Source organism: Plectropomus leopardus, chromosome 11 (genome assembly GCF_026936395.1).
Source record: "Plectropomus leopardus strain MGB_pleo_1.0 chromosome 11, ASM2693639v1, whole genome shotgun sequence".
NCBI lineage: Eukaryota > Metazoa > Chordata > Actinopteri > Perciformes > Serranidae > Plectropomus > Plectropomus leopardus.
This window is the reverse complement of record NC_142186.1, coordinates 35037499-35059061: the sequence shown is the minus strand read 5'-3', so window position 1 is coordinate 35059061 and position 21563 is coordinate 35037499. Positions and strand designations below refer to the sequence as shown.

Here is a 21563-nt window from a genome sequence, read left to right as displayed (position 1 = left end):
ATTTTTTTTTTAATTTAAGATAATTTATAAAGTTAGACAAGCTGCAAACATTTCTAGAGTGGAAGACCAAAAGCTTTTTAATCAGGCATTTAACTGAATGTGGTTAATGTATGAGTTTTGTTGGTTCCTCTGCTTAACGTTATAAGAAACATTTTGTAATTTATTTCAACAGCAGATATTAGCAATTATTTTGAGATTTATCAATGCGTCAGAAAAAATATTCATGATATCCTTCTTCCCAAATTTTAGGATTTTTAAGACTTTTGAAAGATTGATTTAAAACATATTAAAAACAATTAAGGCCTTATTTTCAGATTAGACATTAGAGGAGGACGACAAGTACCTTAAGAGGAAATGGCCAAAAAATTAGTAGAAAATTAAAAAAAAAAAAAAATGAAAATAAAATAAGAAAATTACTTGAAAATACGCAAAATATAAGTAAACAAAATAATAATAATTATTATAATAAAAATAATTTTAAAAAGTAAAAAAAAAAAAAACACCGGAAAATTCCATCAATAAATTGTTGAAAAAATATAATTCTTTTTTGTTACAGAGTTTTGAATAATTAAGAGAATTTGAAGTACAGTAATTTATACAATAAAATTATTTGAAGACAAACAAAATAAATAAATTAAATTAAATGAATATAATTTTAAAAAGTAAAGAAGAAAAAAAAGAAAAAATTCCTCAAGAAATAGCTTTAAAAAAAATCCTGCGACAGAGTTTCAAACAAGAGAATTTGAAAAATATTGTTCTGGAGTATTAAAAGGCTTAAATGCCTTTTAAGACTTTTTTAAGTATCTGCAGGAACCCTGTTTTATTTAAATAAATACATTTTTGTTTTCATGCTTTTCATGTCAAAAATAAAGAGTATTTTTTACATTTGATGTTCAGCCTCTGTGATCCTCAAAGAGCCTCAGCGGAGAAGAGGTGAGCGATTGCTTCACCTCCGTCACTCTGAGCTCCGTCAGCAGGTGACTTGGAGGAGGATAATCCCCGCCAATCAATTACCCTTCACAGCCAAAGTCACGAGGCGGCGCCAGCTGAGCTTATTTCAGCAGGCGTCGAATCAAAGGGGCAAAATGAGGGGAAGCATTTAAGCGAAGCACTCAAGAGAAGCACAAAGCTGTATCAGCTGCTAATGGAGCGACGGGTCCCATGTGACCTCGCCACTCCTGAAAGGATGGATACAGGTGATTTAGCTCTGTCAAACCTGAGCAAATCAGTGTGACTTCTTTCAAAAAATGGGGAGGAGGCAATGAGCAACTCAACAACACATGGCCTAAAAAGCAGCTCAATAATAGTAAAAAGTTTAAAATAAAATTACCTGAAAATAACGGTTCGGTTCATTTTCTTTGTTACCTCTTACAATTTTTTTGTAAAGTGTGGAATATTTCTCATGAAGCTGCCTATTGCCTTTTTTTCTTTGCTTTTTAAGGTTAAACTGCTTGAAATACGTCTGAGCGCAAGAAAACTGATGACAAATCAGGTTTTAAAGCGCTAAAGTCACTCGCTACCTTCGATTGTGCTGCTCTGTCACAGTTTTTTGCTGTTTGGATGCTGCATCAGTTGATAGCTGCAAAGTTGATAGATAGTCTCTGTCCCTCAGAGCAAACAGGAAGTGGGGTCACTCTGAGGTCGCAGCGTGTAATTTCTGTCACTTGGATCAGTTCAGTTACTCACCAGTCAGGATTCAGACGTCATTTTCTGTCACACTGTGGAGGCGAAATCAGCTCAGCTTCAGGGAAACGCATCATGTGACCGCTGCAACTGCTGCTGGAGGTGGTGATGGTGGTGGCGCTCTCCCTCTGGTTCGCTCCGTCTGGATTTCATAATCAGGAAGGAAGTCGGAGTGGAGGAGACAGAGGAGATATGTATTAGAGGCTGGCTGATGGCATTCATTTCAATCGCAGCCAATTTATTCTCCCAAATAATACAAGCACTAATCTAATAATGACAAGGAGGGAAATTACTTCTCACCAGCGCTCTGTCACACACACGTACACTCTCTACAACTACTGCATGTGTGTGTGCAGATAAGAGTGTATGTGAGTGTGTGTACAAGTGTGTTGCCTCTGCTTTCATTGTGAGAATGTGTGCACGGATTGTGTCTCTAACTTTAGTTACAGTTTGCGTTTGGCAAGATAGATGATGTGCGCGCATGAGTGTGTATGCATGTGTGTGTGTGTGTGTGTGTGTGTGTGTGTGTGTGTGTGTGTGTGTGTGTGTGTGTGTGTGTGTGTGTGTGTGTGTGTGTGTGTGTGTGTGTGTGAGTGTGTGAATGACGGGCTGAAACTAATTCTTCTTACCATTATCATTATGAGACAGGGTGAGCAGAGCTGAGAGGGGATTACTGTCTTTGTCATCCTCTACATCACTTACTTTAATAAAACTTCAAGCCTATGATTACATTTCATATGCAAATACAGAACGCTGTGTGAATAGACAATGAGCAGTGAGACAAGGTTAACTCTGGTGTCACTCCACAGTCTGGGCGCCATTAACGTGCACACGTGTGAGCTAACGTGTGCTAACAGCGAACTCACACAGAGGTGGAAGAATAACTGAAATCCACTGTTTAACGACAGTAGATAAAAGACTTAAATCTTCACACCTGCAACAACAGATTTTTTCTGGCCGCTTGGGAACAAGTTTTTAAAACTTTTAATGTCGCCACAGGTTTGTACGCCACCGCGCAACGGTCAAGTTGCACTTACAGTTTACATCCATGTGTCTAAAAACATGTCTCCTCTTCTGATATGGCGTTGAGAGACGGCCAGAAAAGTGTTTTTTGAAATATATTATGATGTCACAGTTGACCTTTGACCTCTTGGATATAAAATGTCAGAACTTCAACTTCAAAACATCAAGGGGATTGTAGTTCGAGTAAAGTAGTAGTAGTAATAGTTATGTAAAGTGACTACAGAAGATTCACATTGTAAATAAATATGATTTATACATGGATTTGAATGTAAAGATATGCTTTTTACACACTTAAAAAAAAAAACCTGCAATTTTTCACAAAATGGAAATACTCTGGTTTAAGCAGCTCAAACAAGGCACGTAGTTATTTTCCACCTTCCGGCTGTCAAAAAAATGTAGCTGAGTAAAAATAATATTTCCCTATGAAATGTTATGCTGTCAGATATTTCTAACAGTCTTCCATCTCACTGCTCGCTCCTCTCCGTCATAATGTGCCGCTCACAGAAATAGTCCTGCGGTGTCAGGCCGACACTCTGTCTCGCTGACATCCTCCTCTGCCCTCACATGTGATTCTGTGTGTGTTTGCTGCATGTCATGTTGGAAGACTGTGTGTGTGTGTGTGTGTGTGTGTGTGTGTGTGTGTGGATGTGGATGCAGGACTACAGCAGCGCTGACAGTGCATGACTAAACGCCCCCCTGTGAACCTGCCTGAATGGAGCTGACTGCTCCAATGAGGCAGGGCAGACGAGACAAAGCACATGTGGGCGAGGAACCAGAGAGCGATGGAGGAGGCCGGGCTGGATGTGTCAATCTTCCTCGCTGGGGGACAACGAGACTTTGTGTCAGAGCTAAAGGATGGGAAACTCGGCATTGACCCGGGCCAGAGCAGGACACTGAGAAACCGGAACTATTGTTCCTGATTTGGTTTGGAGGGCGTTTTGTTTCTTTGGAGCGATGGGAAGCTCGATGACAATGAGCTTGATGGATGTCTGTGCCGCTGCCCTCTAACATCTGTGGACGATTATTCTTTGTGCCATAGCACTTGTTGGGTTTTGCAGGAAACTGTTGAAAAGGAGAGGTTTGATTCTTCATCTGATGGCTCTATTGTTCGCAGGAGAATCCAGAGAGATTTTCTCACAGCGGAGACCTATTTCCACATCAGTTTATTCCCAGCTCCACAAATCAGCACCACTGTCAGATAAGTGCGAGCATTTCCACATTTCACCTTCCCTGCTTCATGCAAAGTCAAGTGGCGGTGCTTGAGACCAGGGTTTAGGCAAAGCCAGATTGAACTAATCAATCACCTAATTCAGTTTCTGTCTGAAACTGGCTGATTATCGCGGAGGAAAAAAAATCAATGCTGATGATTCTCTGATTGGGTGAAACCAACACTCCAGCTGATCATAAAAGGAGCCTGATTGGTAAGAGACGGTTTAGACCGCCAGCTTCCAACAGACAAAAACAAAAAACCATGTTATTCAGGATGTGACATATCAAACGGCACTTTAAGCTGAACATGGAATCTATTTCTGTGCCTAAATCACAGACCTATGACGTCATCAGCGCGTATGTTATAATCTCGTCTGTGTGGAAGGGTGCAGCGTTGACGAATGGTAGATTCAGAACATGAGGGAAAATATGTAGAAAAAATAGCAGTGCAAACAACTCCAAACTATATTTGATAGTGTCAAAAAGGTGCACGGTAGAGACGGAAATCAGAAGAGAGAAATGCAACCGGCACTCATAACGGTATGTTCCACCGGGTCCGTCAGCCCCACACTACGGCCACAGCCGGCCTCCAAAGCCGATTGTGGCTATTCGAGGAAATGCTTGTGATTCCACCGGCTGCACCTCAGACTAACAACTGATATTGATTTTCCAGGGCCCATACCAATACAGATAATTTATAGTTAATGACTGATAACCAATATTTGGATCCGATAAGCATTTACAATAAAAATGAAAATCTTTATGTCAATATTTAGAATTTGGAATATAACAAGCCCTAACACAAAGCTTTGTTTAAATGCCTTTACCAAATATTTGATCAAAACTGGGACTTTCAACATCATATACAGCAAGTTCCCAGCGACTTGTTGTTTTTTAGAAAGTGAAAATATGAATAAAAAAATGAACAAATAGAAATAGCTCCCTGGGTTTTACAGAGTAAAAGTTCCTCCCATGCTGAAGCTTTCTTTGCTCTTTTTAGTTAATTTATTTGTTTGCGATCATTTCAATAAAACACTAATACAGATAATTGGCAAAATGCCAAATATTGACCCCAATAATCGTCCAGGCCGATAATCTATCGACTCCTATCCCAAAAACTGAGAATATGCACCGGGTCTCTTTTTTCTGGAGGCAGACAGCAGCCGCATCAAGCTGCACTGAGCAGATCATACCAGGCAGGAAAAAGAGCAGCGGTACATCTGGTCAATTTTCAAAATAAAACGCCTTGCACAGACTCAGTATCATGTTTTACTTAACCACATAATTAATTGATCAGAACTATCTGTGCATGGATAAACCGTGAACTCATATACTGTCACACAACAGGAGGAGCATCGTTAATAATCAAGAGAAAAACCAGCAGCCGGTGGAAAAGGCTGAGGCGTTTGAAAAATCTTCAGAACATGAGAAACATAAAAACGTCTCCACATTTGACCTGAATTGATGAACAGAGCACGAAGTGTGATCAGATACTCACAGAGAAAACGCTGAATTTCCAATCACTCCCTGCGGTTTTTTATTATTAAAAAGCCAAAGCGTGGATTAACTTCATGTTTTATTCAGTCCTGACAGATAATCGTTTTTTGCTCGGCTGTGTTTACGACCCAGGTTGCGTTTATTGCAACGTTTGGGTTCATATTTTATTGTATTTCTTTTGCTGCCACCAAATAATACAATTGGATTTTTTTCCCGTCATCTGGATCATGCTTCAAACTGACGTGTTGCAATCTCATTAGCAGAGACGCAGAGGAGTGCATATCATCGTACACGCTCTGCTGGCGGTGGACAACACTCTGCCTTTAAACTTTGCTGTTTTTCATGTGTGTATTTCAGTTTATTCATCATTTTGAAGCAAACAACCAATTATGCAAATAGCACTCAAAAGCACCCCATTCAGCAGATTTCAAATGGCCTTTTCCCTGTCGTCTCTCAGCGTCTGTTGTGCTCTTTGTGTATTTTTGATAAATCAAGTAAAGCTACAGGCTATGCATCACTCTGTGTCGTCTGTCAGCAGGAAATGAATGGTTACTGGGAGCTTTGCTCGGAGCTTTTGTATCCTGTACCCTCTGAGGACAGCCAGCACGGCGAGCAGAGGTGAACAACAAAGAAAAATCAGATTAAGAGTCTCCTCGGAGAAATTCATCTGCGATATTAACATCTGATATGTGAAACATGGCTGGGCGTGTGTACATCAGGACAAAGTACCCTTTAAATTTTTCCCAGGACGTGCCACTGAGTCTGGATGGGTAAGTAAAGCAGGGGGAGGAAAATCAATAGCAGCGCTGGGGGAAAATGAGGGAAAGGAGATTCATGCAGCAGTCCACTAAAAATAGATAAAACCCAACTGAGGAGATAGGAGCCAGGCAGCTCAGGGCCAGAGTCTCCTACGTCCACCTTAGGCCTTTAAATCCCCAACCATGCAGAGCGGGCAGACGCCAGCCGCCTGCAGCACGCTGCTCCATCCCTCCCCTCCATCTTATCGTTCATTTCCACTCCCGTCCTTGGAAGGTCACTCAGGCTTCATGTCCAGCTCGTCTCCCTTCCCTTCCTCCGCCCCGACTCTAATCCAAGTGTCAACACTGGCCTTGGAGCTCTCGTCAAACACATAAATGAAGCATGCACATATGGCGCGCACACACACACACACACACACACACACACACACACACACACACACACACACACACACACACAGATGGATCGTCTGACAGTGCCTTCATCATAAAGTGACCAGAACATATGCCTGTCAGCACACACTGACAGTTAACAGGCAGATTGTGATGGAGACAGTTAAGCCCTGAAAAACATTTCCATCTTAACAAGACTTTTATTCTTCTATTCTAAAGAGGTTTCACTGTAGGCATTCACACTTTAAGCCTTTACTGCACATAAGAGGTCAGATCCATCGATGTTAATCGAAATATTGATTCAATGAGCAATGATCACATATCATCGATGCAAAGTGTAAACACATTTATATCATCCTCTTTTGGATGCCCCTTTATTTTGAAATTCTGTGTCACCGCCACATAGCGTGAGACAGATGAAGACAAGCAGACAAGAGAAAGTCAATGAGGAGAACGTTATTTACTCGGAAATCAATCATCAGTTTGTTTTCGGAGAAACTCGGGGTTAACAGACAAGTCATATATAAACAAAAGCTCAGGATGCACAACGTCCCTGCCGGCATCTCACTCTGCTAACTTCTAACAACAACATTAGCTGCTCTGTTTCAACAATCTTTGGGTGAAAAAATTAACATGCAAACTGAAAATCATCCGTGCAGTTCTGTCAGGAAATGCAGTGACTTAAACCAGCGATGAGTAGGAGAAAGCATAAATATTACATGTAAGTTTGTTAAGTTATGAGTAGAGGAAAAGTGTGCTAGCCTCTAAGCTAATTTATGCAATGTTGAGTGCCATAGGCTTATGCTAATAACGGTAGCATGCTGTATATGTGGGAGAAACATGACTTACAGTTGATGATCCTTGACAGTTATTATTAAGGCGAGTTTTGTCATTTTGTTAAAAGATTTTATTGGTTTGCTGAAGTGATTTAAGTCAGTTATCTCTAAAGTTTTAGGAAAAAGCTCTTTGTTTGAGGTGGAAGGGGTTCTTTAAAAAAAGTTGTGATGATTTTTAAAGAAACTGCAGGTATGGAAAGTTTTCTTTAAAAAATCATTTTAGCCATTTTTATAGAAAAAAATGTTGACAAATTTTTTTCTTAAAAAATCACCAAAAAAGACACGACTCATGACAGCCAGAAACTGTGAAAAATAATATTAGGATTGGATTTTCAAATTTGTGACAGTCCTGAACTCATCATGTGTTATTAAAGAGGTTTGTGAAACAAAATTCCATGACTTGTCCAAAACTTACAGGGTATAATTATTACTTTTGAAACATTGCTATGCCTGGAAATTGTTATTTTCAAATTCCATGATTTTTTATGACTATACGGACCCTGCATACTGGTCCTCACAAAGACAGAAAGACATGAACACAGTGAACTGGTGTTGCACCAGTCTGTGGCACCAGCTCCCAGTCTGCCTCTAGTTAACACCGCTCGAAGGTCTCAGGAACAGAGTTTCACACATACATAAAATATGAGCACTAATGACCAGTTTCACCATTACTGCAACATGAAATTAGCATCATAATGATTTGCCATTTATTTGCTTTCACAGCAACGTGAAGAATTGGGTTTAATTAATAATTTGCTGGTGAGGAATTAATTGGAGGATGCGGCTATGGCAGCTGTGCAAGTGTCCCCTGCTTTGCACAGAGGGCACAATTAAGTGCTGATTGTCGAGGCTGCCATGTTGAAATGTGACCCACTTTGAAGAGCCAAACGAAGGGGGAGGACGAGAGCTGGGGAGGCAGAAGTGACACTGACAGACAAATGGAGGGTGTTGGGTTTAGCTGCTGTCACTGTGTCATGTCCCACTGATGCCGTCTGCTGCGTAATAATATTTTACACACCCACAGGCATTCACATGCTCTGTAGGCCTGTTTGCATTAGAGGGGAGCTGTTAGTGTGATGAAGTCTGACCCTTAGCCGCTGCAGAGGCGCATTAACACCACAGAGCGAATGTTTTTAACATTTCACATCCTGGCGTGGTTTGGTAGAACAAACATCAAGCTTTACACCAAAAAACTTCCCTCCGTTTTTCCACGACAGGAGGAAGATTAAAAACGTGTTTCCAGGGGAACCAGGAAAATAGATTGCTCGGTGAAAACAAACAGCGTCTGAAACAGTTTGATTTGCTCAAGATTAGCGTCGTCAGGGGACGTCTGTCATCAGCGGGAGATGACAGATCATTTTCTGAGGATTTTTTACAGATTCAGACAGGATTAAAGTCACTGTCCACAATTATCATAAATTAGCGGCAGTCCCTCGGTGATGCTTCTCTTTTTCACACGCTCGCTCAAATAGAGAGCTGTGACAGGCTGCCAATATTTCACTGAAAGATGATTTGGGGCTTTTTTAATCTCCTGAATCCTGATTTCACCTTAAAATACCTATTATTTTAGCTTTAACACACATGCATTAAAAAAACCTGCTAAATTCAAAGTAGTACAATCATATGTTGCAAGTGGGAACAACATAGAAGCCGCAAAGAAGATGGGTTGTATTTTAATGCAAAGTGTTTAAACAAGAGGCTGATAGCTGTTTCAACTTTAATTATATTCTTATATATTTGATTATTTATATATATTTATTAATTAGATTTAATCTAGGTGACTGTACATGAACAGCAGTTAACATTAATACCATATTATGAAAAATATTATGAAAAAATTGATACGTGGGTTGGTAAAAAGTTTCTTACTATTCAAACAGTAACTTTGGCCCGCCATGTTTATGCACTTACGACATCATGTCAGCAGCTTGTGTTATAAAATAACGTTGTTATCAGTGTTAGCATATTTGCCTTGCATGCTTTAAAGTTCAAAGACTGCTCACTTGCTACAGCTAATAAATGCATTAGTGTTTCCCATAAATAACCAAGACTACGGCGGGACGCCACAGTCTAATTTGCCCCGCCATGTTTGAGCGGTATTAAAATATATATACCGTTGGGTTACTTATAGTGCAGTAGAGGCAGAGACGAGCAGCAGAACATCAGGCGCATTAAAAGTGAAACTAAACCGTTCATAGTGCTGGGCCTAAAAAAATTAATTAATAAAAGTTAATTTCTACAATAATAATGCGAATAAATTGATAATAAAACAGCTTCAAATGTAGTGTAAATACCTATCCTCTGCCATCCCTTTTTAAAGCCCTTCACATCTGTCATGTCAGGACTGTCATCTTATATATTATTTAATTACTTTTTCGTTCCTTTGTTATAGGTTTTTGAAGTGGTATTGTTTCAGTATTCAGTATATTGAGATATTTTGGGCAGGCATTGTATCAAAGTCATAATTTTGGTCCAGACTTCCTATAAAACATCCATGGTCGTCTCGGTTTATTACTGGTTTCTGGTTCTACTCTCTTCAAACCACAAACACACATCCACCCACTGATATCTGCATAACGCTGGCCAATCAGGACGTGCCTACCTGAACACATTTTGCTGATAAGGTGTCTAATTTTGAACACAAAACCAATCGATTCCTCTGGCTTTAAGTAAGGGACGCTTCCTCGAGCTCCGCTCAGCTTTGGCTGAACTGGACATCACTAATGCAGCAGCCTGACCTGACCCCCGTGACCTCCTGCTGCAGATCACTGATTGGACACAGTAATCGCTGCAGAATCATTTATTATCATGACTCGTGTGACGGAGCCGTGATGAAAACAAACACAGATCCAATCAGATTCCTATTAAAGGCAAACACAAACAGCCAGCCTGTGTCCACCCACGGCCGAGGGGCGGTCACTGACCTCAGAGCAGCCAAACACAGAGGTAATAACCAGACGCATTCTCCAGAGGTGTCCCCTCTGTCCTCAAACCCACAAGGGACGAGCTGCACTGCTCCAGAGGAGATGAATAACCACAGACTCATCAGGGTCGTGTGTCAAGACCATACAGCTGCACACTTCCTGTTGATTACATGAGTGACCCCGGACGCAGCGAGAACACCGAGAAAAGGGACGAAAAAGTGACCGGCAGTTCAGAGGCTTTTCAATGACCTTGACCTGAATATTCAAGACTGTACATTCTCTGAAAAGACCATAGATACTTCTTTTTGGTTTTTTCATTACTGTAGCTTTTAAAAATGATTATCTAAAAAATATTGAACTTAAAACTTTAAATGCCTGCATTTTGTATTTATTTTACTGCAAATGTATTTAATTTTTTTTTATGTATTGCAATTTTTAAAGAAAACATTTTAGCGATCTTAAATTTTTTCAAAAAAAATTTAAAAATGTTTTAGCTGATTTTTGAAGAAAACTTGCCTTCCAAACCCACAGGTTTCTTTTAAAAATAATAAATAAAAATAAAAATAAAATAAAATAATAATACAAATTTTTATTTATGACAGCAAGAAATTAATGTTGGATTTTCAAATTTCAGACTGTCCTTGGACACATTGTGTTATTGTACAGGCTTGTAAAACATATTTCCTGACTTTTTGAAACTTTTCCAGGCCTGGAAAATGTTATTTACAAATTCCATGACTTTACCAGGTTTTCCATGACCACACAAACCCTGTCATTTTCAGAGATGAACATGCTCTTCTAGACAGTGAATTAGTGACAGTGTCCAGGATGAGGGACAGGAGACAGCCGCTGGTCCGAGCAGATAGACACTTGAAAGGATTACGCACCTATCCAAACTCTCCTCTGTAATCCTTAAAGAGGACAACAAACACCTGAGGCACGCCGCCTCCACACACTCCCCAAAGACGAGTGTGTACAATGCTCCAGACTTTAAAAGCTCCTCATTTACATCTCTTACAAGTTTTTTTTCACTCAAGGTCGGACATCCTCCCGTGGGGAAACTAACAGCAAATGAAAACGAGTCCACGTCCTCGTCTGTGAACGAGCTGCCAGATAGAAGATTGGAGGAACAACATGTCATGTCTTTTCATAAAGTCATTGTTTGCGCCTTTGCCTTTACAGCTCTTTTATGTGCTTGAGTGAATTAACACAAGCAGACGTTTGACGGGGGAATAATTCCTGTCTCTGTGTAAACTCCGGTATTTATTGGGCAGCGTTTGGTTCGTGCCGCAGGATGAAACTGATGTGGTAATTTGTCTGACACTGACCTATAAAAACGTCTCCGCATTAAAAAGTTCCACTGGTGTAGATCCACCAGTCGTCCTTGTAATTTCTCTGATGTTTCCTTTCAAGAAGCCGGTTTATGGATCACGGAGAGGCCGCCGACCCAAACTGCTTCAGACACAATCAACCGAGTGCACTCAGCTTTTTTTTTTTTCTGTCGGAGGGTGAAGTAGTTTTTTCTCTGCACTCCACTCAGCATCAAATTAAGGTAAAAGTAAGCTGCCGTGGCCTGATTCAATTCTGACAGAAAAAGTGGAGCCACATCTATTGAATTTCACAATGTTCCTGACCTTTGGATGTCCTGCTGGAATACAATGTTCAGTACAGTCTCACATTAGCGACCTGTCTGGTAGCTCTGTGCCAGTGCAAGATGACCACCTCCCAAGAAAACACTGCCAATCTGCTGGAGGTGCAAAAAACAAACTAACCCACTCCTCACACACAACAAATAATAATTTAAAAACACCGGTTACATTCAGTGCCAACAGTTTTTCCATCAGTTATTCCAAATGACCTGTGAATGTTGAGCTGCATAGCATGAGTCTGCAAAAGCGATGAGTACAGCTGGTCTTTAGGATGCTGAAGGTTTGTAGCTCTCACTCGTTCATGAAAAAACATATAAAATTCATGGAGTTTGCAAACAGCAATTTCCAGGACTGAAAAAGTAAAACTAATTATACCCTAAAAGTTTTGGAAAATTCATTCAATTTTGTTTAACAAACATATGATGTGTTCAAGGACCATCACAAATTCGAATATCCAACAACAATTTGTTTTGCAGGTACTGGATGTGAAAATAAAAGTAAATGATTGGATAATTTTTTCTTTAAACATTCCCCCAAAATTTTAAAGACAAAAACATGCCAAAAATTTTCCATACCCCTTTTTTTTTAAAAAAAAAAATCATAAAAAATAAAAATAAAAACCCAAAAAACTGATTCCTTTCTTTCTTTCAAGGACCATTGAAAGTTGAAAATCCAACAAGAATTTCTGTTTTAACAGTTTCTGGATACGGTAAATGGAGTAATTTTGTGTTGTCAACCCTCTCACTAACCTGTGAGAGGCTCTTGATGTAAACACACCTGTATTGTGCTGCTGCACTGAGACTGAGCTGCTGTGTCTGACAGCTGATGCAGGGAATGTAATTGGATGCACAGTAAATCTTGTTACTTCTGCTGAGAAGAGAAGCTGCATTTACACCAGCAGTCATGTAAGATTATTTTACAGCGTGCACCATCTTCTGTTAAGATGCTCTTTTAAAGAGCCACTACTACTTTTTCATCCCGCTCTTAGAAATGACAGAAAGATGAATGATTTAAAAAAAGGCTTCAAAGCAGCATCAAAAGGGAGAAGTCAAGCAGGAGAAGAAAAGGTAAAATCAAGACCTCCAACTAAACGCCTGCAGAAATGAAGTGAGGCACAGTGCGCTGCGGCCACTGATGGATGGAAGTCAGCAGATTGCTGCAGCCCGAACCGATTCATCCAGGAATGTTGTGACATCTACTTCTAATGGCGTCTGCGCTCCATGAGAATCAAACCTAACGCAGTCTGACAGAAACATATGTCTCCGTTGTGCCTGCATGACTCCGGCTCTCCAGGCTCGACTCCACTGTACGGGTGACGAGGAAGGCTTTGTTTCACAGGTACTCGCTGCTCGTCTGATCCGCCTGCTGTTCACACGCACAACAGCTGACTCCTTATTAATGCTCGACAGGAGTTCACATCAAAATAATGCGTCCACGTTCCGCATCCTGTACTCTGCAGCAACCAGAGCAGCTACTGAATCATGTTCGACAGATGTTAAGAGAATAAATATGAACTGAAAAATTAAAACATCAGTTTCAGCTGAAACTTTTATTTTTTATTTTCAAAAAGACAAACGGGAGAACTCAGGGATACTAATTCCCCCTTTTCACCAAAATTATCATGCGCATGCAGGGTTTTTTTTTATCCAATAGATAGATATACGATAAAAAAACCACCTTTCTCATTGCCATTAGCAGCAGACAAGTATACCTTTCCGGAGGTTTTTTGTTTTTGTTTGTGGCCACAAAACAGATAAAAAGTAGCATGGAGGCCAGTAAAAATGTTACAGTGGTTACTTTTTAAAAATGATTGCTCTTACTGATTCAGTCCCTCTCTTAAAAGTTTTGAAAGATGCTCGAGCTCTGCTTGGACGGAGACAAGCGAAGTTCCAGCAAAGTTAAAATTACCACATACAGCTGCTGAGTGAAGCTGGAGATGATAAATATGCGTGAAAACATGCCTTTGGGAGCCACGTTTTCCTTCAAAAAAATTTTGGCAATTTTTTTAAAGAAAACATTTTGGTGTTTTTATTTAATTTTTGGCTATTTTTAAAATAAATTAATATCGCAATTTCATTTTTTTATTTTTGAAGAAACATTACACATCAGGAGTCAGATTACACTGTTTTATTTTTGGTCTGCTTCAGAAAAGCATGAATCATTCTGCAAAACATAAAATTAAAAACCTTGTAAAGAATACAGTCCTTTGAAGGTTATGGGTTATGTTTTCTTTATAAATTTGCAGGGAAATAAATACAAAACGCAGCCATTTAAAGTTTTATGCTCCTCCCCTGAGCCAATCTCAAACATTCTTTTTTTAAAATTACATTGAATCTACATTTTACATACAATTCCTGCAATACAGGAGAACTCGATCTGCGCTGTGCAATGTGCAGCAGCTCCATTAAAAAAAGACGGGGTGTGTATATTTTCCCTTAGCTTTTGAAACAATGGCTGCAATCTGCACTCCATTAAGTGCACTTTTCTAGATTAGTCCTGAATTCCCTCCAAGTAGTCAATAGTTTATTTTTTCAGTGAAAATCTGTATAAGAGGAAAGATAAACTTTGGAGATGAAATGTTGGTCTGTCTGACAGCCGGCTCACCACTTTATTTCAGACTGAAATATCTCAAGAACTACTTGAGCAAGTGGCAGGAAATTTTGTGTTGAGAGGATGAATCTGAGTGACTTTGTTGTTGTTCACTTTCCCTCTGACTCCTGCAGGTTGACAAGTATAGCTTTTACTGAAATAGCTCAAGATCTGTTGACACAATCAATAGGTGGGTTTTCATTGACCTTCAAACTGTGCAAATTGTGAATATAAATTACGCCTAATGCAAACATGCATATTTCAAAAAAAAAATACCATTTATTGCAAAAAATGTTTTTAAGCCTGTATGAGGTGGAATTTCAGGCGATTCGAAAAAGCCATATTTCACAAATCTGTAACACTTTTTTTGTCTTTTCTAGGTCACATGATGCTACGGCTATGAGCTTGTCAGTAGGAACTGGCTCCCTCATGATGCAGCAGGAGCTAAAAGAGCTGTTATTGCATCACATAACTCTTTAAAAGTTGAGCGGATCATCTGGAAGTTTTGAATGCACAATCCCTCTGGGAAATCGTGGAAATCAATCTCACGTCTTAGGGGCTTGCCTTTTCATCATGGCTCCATAACACGCCTACGTGGCCTTGGATTGGAAATAATAACAGCTAGTGCGGTGGCTGCAATAGAAATAAAGCTGCTAATGTTTTGAACATCCATCACCATGGTTACTGGGATGTTATCACCAGAGAAGTCGCAGAATATCACTCAGTGGAAACACAGTCATATCATAATCGTGTTTTATCAACATTTAAAATTTATCACTGAAGGTTTGCACAAATCTGTAATCGAAACCCACCAACTGTAGACATTCATGGTCCCCATATTTGGCCCCGACTCTACCTCTTCCACCATAACCGAATGTCCTGCACTTGTGTACACATCTGTCCCTCTAAACATAAATAAGTGAAATAAATAATCACAGGGAACAGGGGTGTTGAGGAGCAAACACACAAAGATTCCTCTCTACCACGTTGACTTCCCCTCACTCAGCAGTAAAGCTTCAGGAGTGAGTAATTGGTATTGATATCCTATATGTTTTTATACTACGAAAAATGAAAAAGTAATTTTTCTTTTCCATGTAGTTTTAAATTGTAAAATATCAGATTAGGGATTTAAGGTCATATTTGTTTTGCCACACACCTGGAATCTTTGTGCCGGGGCAAGAAGTGACATTTGAGAAGCAGCCGACAGGGGAAAGCTTCAGATCGAAGAGCTGCGAGCGACTGCAGAAGAAGAGTGTTACACTAAGCGAGAATGATCAATGCTTCGCTTCCAGCGACCGGCTCCGAGAACGCGCCTGCACGACAAATCAGAATCATTCTTCAATCTTTTAAAAAAAACTGACCAAAGATTTAAACAAACACTGAAGTCCCAGTTCTGTCCAGCAGAATCATTCAGCAGGATGACAGGAAGTGAGTCTCAGGTCTCAGGTGTCAACTACAACACAGCACACTCCAAACACGTCGGGTACCGACGCCAGCTCTGTGACCGTACGTGTCAAACTATGACGCTCTGTGTTCCCCCCAGCAACAGTTTGAGACGCTTAGGGACGGCGTGTCAATCTACACGTGTCAAAATGGACTGCCAGGAGTGAGCCATCTCTCTTTTTTATCCTCTCTGTTGAGAATTGCATGTGCACCAATCGGCTGCTCGAGAGAAAACGGCGGCAGATTTTTGCCAACATTCATTTACAATAAAAATTAAAATCTTTCTATCAATATTTAGAATCTGGAATATAACAAACTCCAACCCAACCTTTGTTTAAATACCTGTGGCAAATATTAAATGAAAACTAAAACTTTTGGCACATACAGCAGCTTTTTTTAAAAAGTCAAGTGAAAATTTCAACTAAAATATGATAAAATAAAATACCTCCCAGAGGTTTTACAAAGTAAAAGTTCCTCCCATGCTGAAAATTTCTTTGCACTTTTTGACAAATTAATTTTATCAGCAATTGTTAAAATAAAACACCTATACAGCTAATTGGCAAAAAGCCAAATATCAGCCCTGAATATTGGCCAGGCCGATAATCTGTCCACCCCTACCAGCTAACTACCTCAAGCAGGTTGACGGACGGCCCGAATCCTGTAAACATACGTGGATGTGTCAAGCTGAGGCATTGACATAAGTATAAATGAGTCCTCACATATGTCAAAAACAAGCGTCCGCGTGTTTACTAAAAACATCATATAGCGACAGATGATGCTGAAATGTAAATGAACAAACTGATACAGATGTTGCTCTGTTAGTCCTGACTGATGAGTTTTGTCTGTGAGCCGACAGCATGCGAAGCCAGCTGTCACTCTGCATCTATTCTCCCACAATCCTCCACTCACACCACAAAAAAAAATACACACACACACACACACACACACACACACACACAAACACCACATGCTGTTAAAACAACTGTTACTAATGTCGTATGCTCTCCGGTGTCCATTTTGTTGATTAATTGGATATTTTTCATGATGTCATGGAAGACTGGCACAAACGCAGACGTGTGGGGTGATTTTCAGCAATACACGATGAAGTTTGACAACAGGAAATTATTATTTCATGAATGAAAAACATCAGTGGTCAAAGTAAAGACCTTGGAACGATCAGTGATTAGCATGCTGGCAGAAACACGTGTGAAACGAATGTGTTCCACCTAAAGTGTCAGACACAGACAGAAAAGTAATGCCGTTACACCGAATGTTAAAAAAAGATTAAAATTCTGATTAAATTGTTGGTTTGAATTTTTTGTCATGATGCCGCTATGTTTTTAAATTAAAAAAAAATCACAAAAATTAATTACTAAAATATACTATATGCAAAGTACATTTTTTTTATTATCACATTCTGGGATATGTCTATACACATACAGCGTCAAATACTCACACGCCGCTCTGCACCCAAAACACATTTTTCAAGATCAGAATATTAAAAATATTATAGATTATTATTATTTTCTGCTCTCATTGAGTTTATTTTTTTTAACCAACATCAGTCCTCATCATAAATATCAGATATGCATTATTAACCCTTTAAATGCCAGGCTTTTGTCATTGTGACACCATGTTTATGTTACTTTATGTGTGGTTTTTTTATGATTTTCTATTTTCAATATACTACATGCAAAGAGTGTGTGTGCGGTCTGCACTGAACAGTATATATATTAACAGGCCAGCTCCAAAACTGTAATTGGTTGTGGCGAGCCGCCACCAATAAATGAATGTGTGGGGCACCGTGCACGTGTATTACTTCACATTTGCACAAGGAAAGAGGATTAGCATAATGTTAGATTGGCTTACCGTTTCTATTGGAAAATGCCGGTTCTGGAGCAGCGCCACTCCCACAATTCACGCAAGGCATCATGGAAGCTAGAAATAAGGTGTATATAGAAACATATAAGTCAACCCCGACAGAGAATTCTTACTCTACCTCCTTTTATTTACAAACATCCGTACTACAAAATGAAGAAAACTGTCTGTCCCGAGGCATCAATAAGGAGGTAACGAGCAATGCGGCAGGAAATAATCAGAAATTGCAGGAAATTTAGTAGGTTTAGAAAATTATGTTGCAGCTTCAATGACAGAAATAAAGCGCTGTTTTTTCATTCTTTCACAGCAGTTAAAAATAGGATGGCGTTTTAGGGCCACATTGACAAAAAAGACAAAAAAACAGAGACTTCAAGAATAAAGTTGGAATATTATGAGAAAAAATTCATAATACTGCATTTTACAAGAAAATAGTCCTAATTTTATGAGATTAAACTCATAAGAATAAAGTCATTTTAAGCGAATAAAGTTGAAATTTTACAAGAAAAAAAGTCATATTTCTATGAGAAAGAGCCAGAGCCTATTTCATAGTTTGCCAGCAACATGTTTGTTACAGATTTATTCTCTTAAAATTACAAACTTATTTTCGTGAAATTACAACTTTATTCTCATAATATTCCGAGTTTATTCTCACAATATTACAACTTTATTCACAAAACTCAGACGTTTTTCTCATATTATGATTTTATTCTCAAAATCTAACTCTTTTTTTAACATGGCAATAATCATTGGACATAAAAAACCTGTGTTTCTATAAATCTGATTTTTTTTTTTTTTTTTTAAATTTTTACCTGTGGTGTGTGGCATGCACATCCTCTGAAGTCAGCATGTAGCTTTGGTGCACATTTGGTCCCCAGGCATGGATAATTGTAAGTAAAATCTAAATTACTTGCACAAAAATGCAGCTGCAGAAAGCATGACGTGATTTCTGTGACAGCTGGATCTGTATTCACAGAGAAGAAAACACTGCTGCTGTCATCTGTTATCTTCACTAAAATACCAACTGTTGTACCAACTCAGTCATCTCTAATTACTGACTGTCATATTTAAGTTAAATCTCACTGTCATCAGCTCTACAGGCCACCGCATTAACAAAAGGTCATTGTAGGTCTGCTGATACTGAGATCTATGAATGTGCTCGGTCTTATATTCAGATTCAGGATTAATAGGTGCAGCGTGGTTTCTTTTCTCTCTCAAACCACCATCTATTCTCTTCCAGTGTGCTCGGCGAAAACCACTTTATCAATGTTTGTCTTATTAAAATTATATTCCAGGTCACATTTTCTCTCTCCGGGAGATGAAGCGAACTCGGAGCTGCTGTTCCAAACATTTCTAATCTAATTTTTCCCCCCTCTTGCCTTTACAATTCTCATTATTGTTCTGTAATGTATTTGAGATCTGGCTCAACACCTTTCCCTGTGAAAAGCTCTTTATTCATTCAGAGAAGTGCCACCCCCTGCTCCCACTTTCCCGTTGACTCAGCAAGGCGGCATGAAATAACACTGCTTCAATTTAGACTGCTCCTTCAATAACCAGATAGAGTTCAAAGGGTGCTTAATCTCACCTGTCACTCAAAAGGCGGCGAAGGAAGGCCGACACGACTGAAGAACAAAACGGCGGCTGAAAGTGTGCGAGCGATAGCGGTGCGGCGAGGTGAGCCGGAGGTCTTTGATTATTTCTCTCAGCGGACGTTCACCATGGATTCATCGTCCTCTTCCTTCAGAGAGCGCCGCTTGACTTATCTGCTGATTGTTCTCCTCCGTCCACCACTTCCTGTTAGATTTCACAAAGACAAAGCAAAACACGCTCTGACTGTAAGAATACGTATCACATGATGGCAACAGTGAAAACACGTCAGTGAACTGAGGTTAAAAATCCCCACTTAGACAGTTCAAGGTAGTTTATTAACTCTTTATGGCCCGCTTTAATATTTCGCACAGGATGACGCTTTAAAGAATATTATACATTAATATCATTTCCTACTTTAATTAAGTTTTTTTTAACCAAAATCAGTCCTACCTGTAAATACCAAGTACTCATTAATTTTCCGAATTTTAACCCTTTTAATGCCAGGTTTTTGTCATGATGCCAATATGTTTTTAGATAAAAAACAAATCCCCCCACAAATGTTATATAAATATATTAACATATATTATATAAATATAATAATTTTAAATGATCACAGCTTGGGATATTTCAGTAATTTGCAACAACTTTGAATTTCATACATTACTATTTTTAATGCAGTGTCAAATACTCACGATCATACTGCTCTGCACACAAAATATGTATTTTTTTATATCAGGCTATAAAAAAATATTATACATTAATATGATTTTCTATTTCGCTGAGGGTTTTTTTTTAACCATCATCAGCCCTTATCAAAAATATAAATTATTAATTAATTTTCAGAATTGTAACCCTTTAAATGCCAGGTTTCTGTCATGATGCCACTATGATTTTATATGAAAAAAACACAAAAAAATGAATGATTTTCAATATTCTACATGCTAGTAGAAAGTAGTTTATTATTATTGTTGTTATTATTAATGTTATTGTAGTTGTAGTGATTAGCAGCATCATTGAGTGCACCTTGTGGAAATAGCTTGTATTTTTCCAATATGGTAAATATGGTTTAAAAAAATGACCTCATCAGGTGGAAAATAGTCAAAATGACAAATTCCAAGTCAAAAGCCCAGAATGACACCCAGAAATAATACAAGCCATGTCTTTACGCTTTGATGGCTGTGGGGTGAAAAATGTCAGTTTGAATGGGTTTCAATGGAGCATTTTTTTTACCTTAACAGTCTGAATGTAACTATGTAGTTTCCACAGTGTATTTTAAACTTATTTTAGGAGCTGAGCTGGAAATTCATTGATTAAACAAGAATACACAATCTTGCCAAAACATATGCTATATGCATAAACACAGCTAACAAATAAAAACAAATGCGCCAAACGTTTCGGAGTCATATTTTATCTTTAGTCTATTTTGTCCACCACTGCAGATCTCTGACAGTGCTAAAATAAACACTTAAAAACACATATGAAGTTAAAAGTGCCGAGCATTAATGCAAATTAACAGCAGCTAGCTTAAACACTGACAGCGTTAGCCACAAACTTTCAAACATTGCACGCGCACAAAATGCGCAGATTTCTCTCATAATGAACAAATATGAATGAATTGTTAGAAACGTGTGTTTACCAAGTTACAGTGATTTTTTTGGTGGCAGTAATTACCTTAAAAGGAGGGATATTGTGCCAGAAAAATGAACTGGTATGATGCCGCCATTCACCGGAGGTATGGTAGCGTGAGCGAGCCGGGCGCGAGCACCATGAACGTGCTAATGCCCGGAGGCAATACTAACAGATCGACGCACAATCAACCCACACAGACTCTGCATCATCGATCGGTGTTCCTCTTTTTGTATCATTGGCTGCATAAACTTTACAGTGACTAATACTGATGTCAAGGTTCCCACACAGGGTCATTGACAACATTTCAAAACTTTTCCATGACTTTCCAAGGACCCAAAATACTTTTTTTTCGTGCCCCACCTGCCCAGTGTTTTTTTTTTTTTAAATAATAAAAATAATAATAGTAGTAATAATAATGTTGAATAAGAGTCAAACTATCCAAACATGCATTCAGCATCCACATGA

At 39.0% G+C, this 21563-nt stretch overlaps 1 long non-coding RNA gene across 1 annotated transcript; it reads right to left on the bottom strand.

The window, feature by feature from the left end:
* Positions 1 to 823: 823 nt before the first annotated feature.
* LOC148188333 (uncharacterized) lies at positions 824 to 21268 on the bottom strand. The gene is made up of 4 exons (XR_015778006.1): positions 21141 to 21268; positions 19465 to 19673; positions 17874 to 17942; positions 824 to 1825 (listed from the first exon to the last, which is right to left on the bottom strand). It is a non-coding gene; the product is annotated as an uncharacterized LOC148188333 (long non-coding RNA).
* Positions 21269 to 21563: the final 295 nt, after the last annotated feature.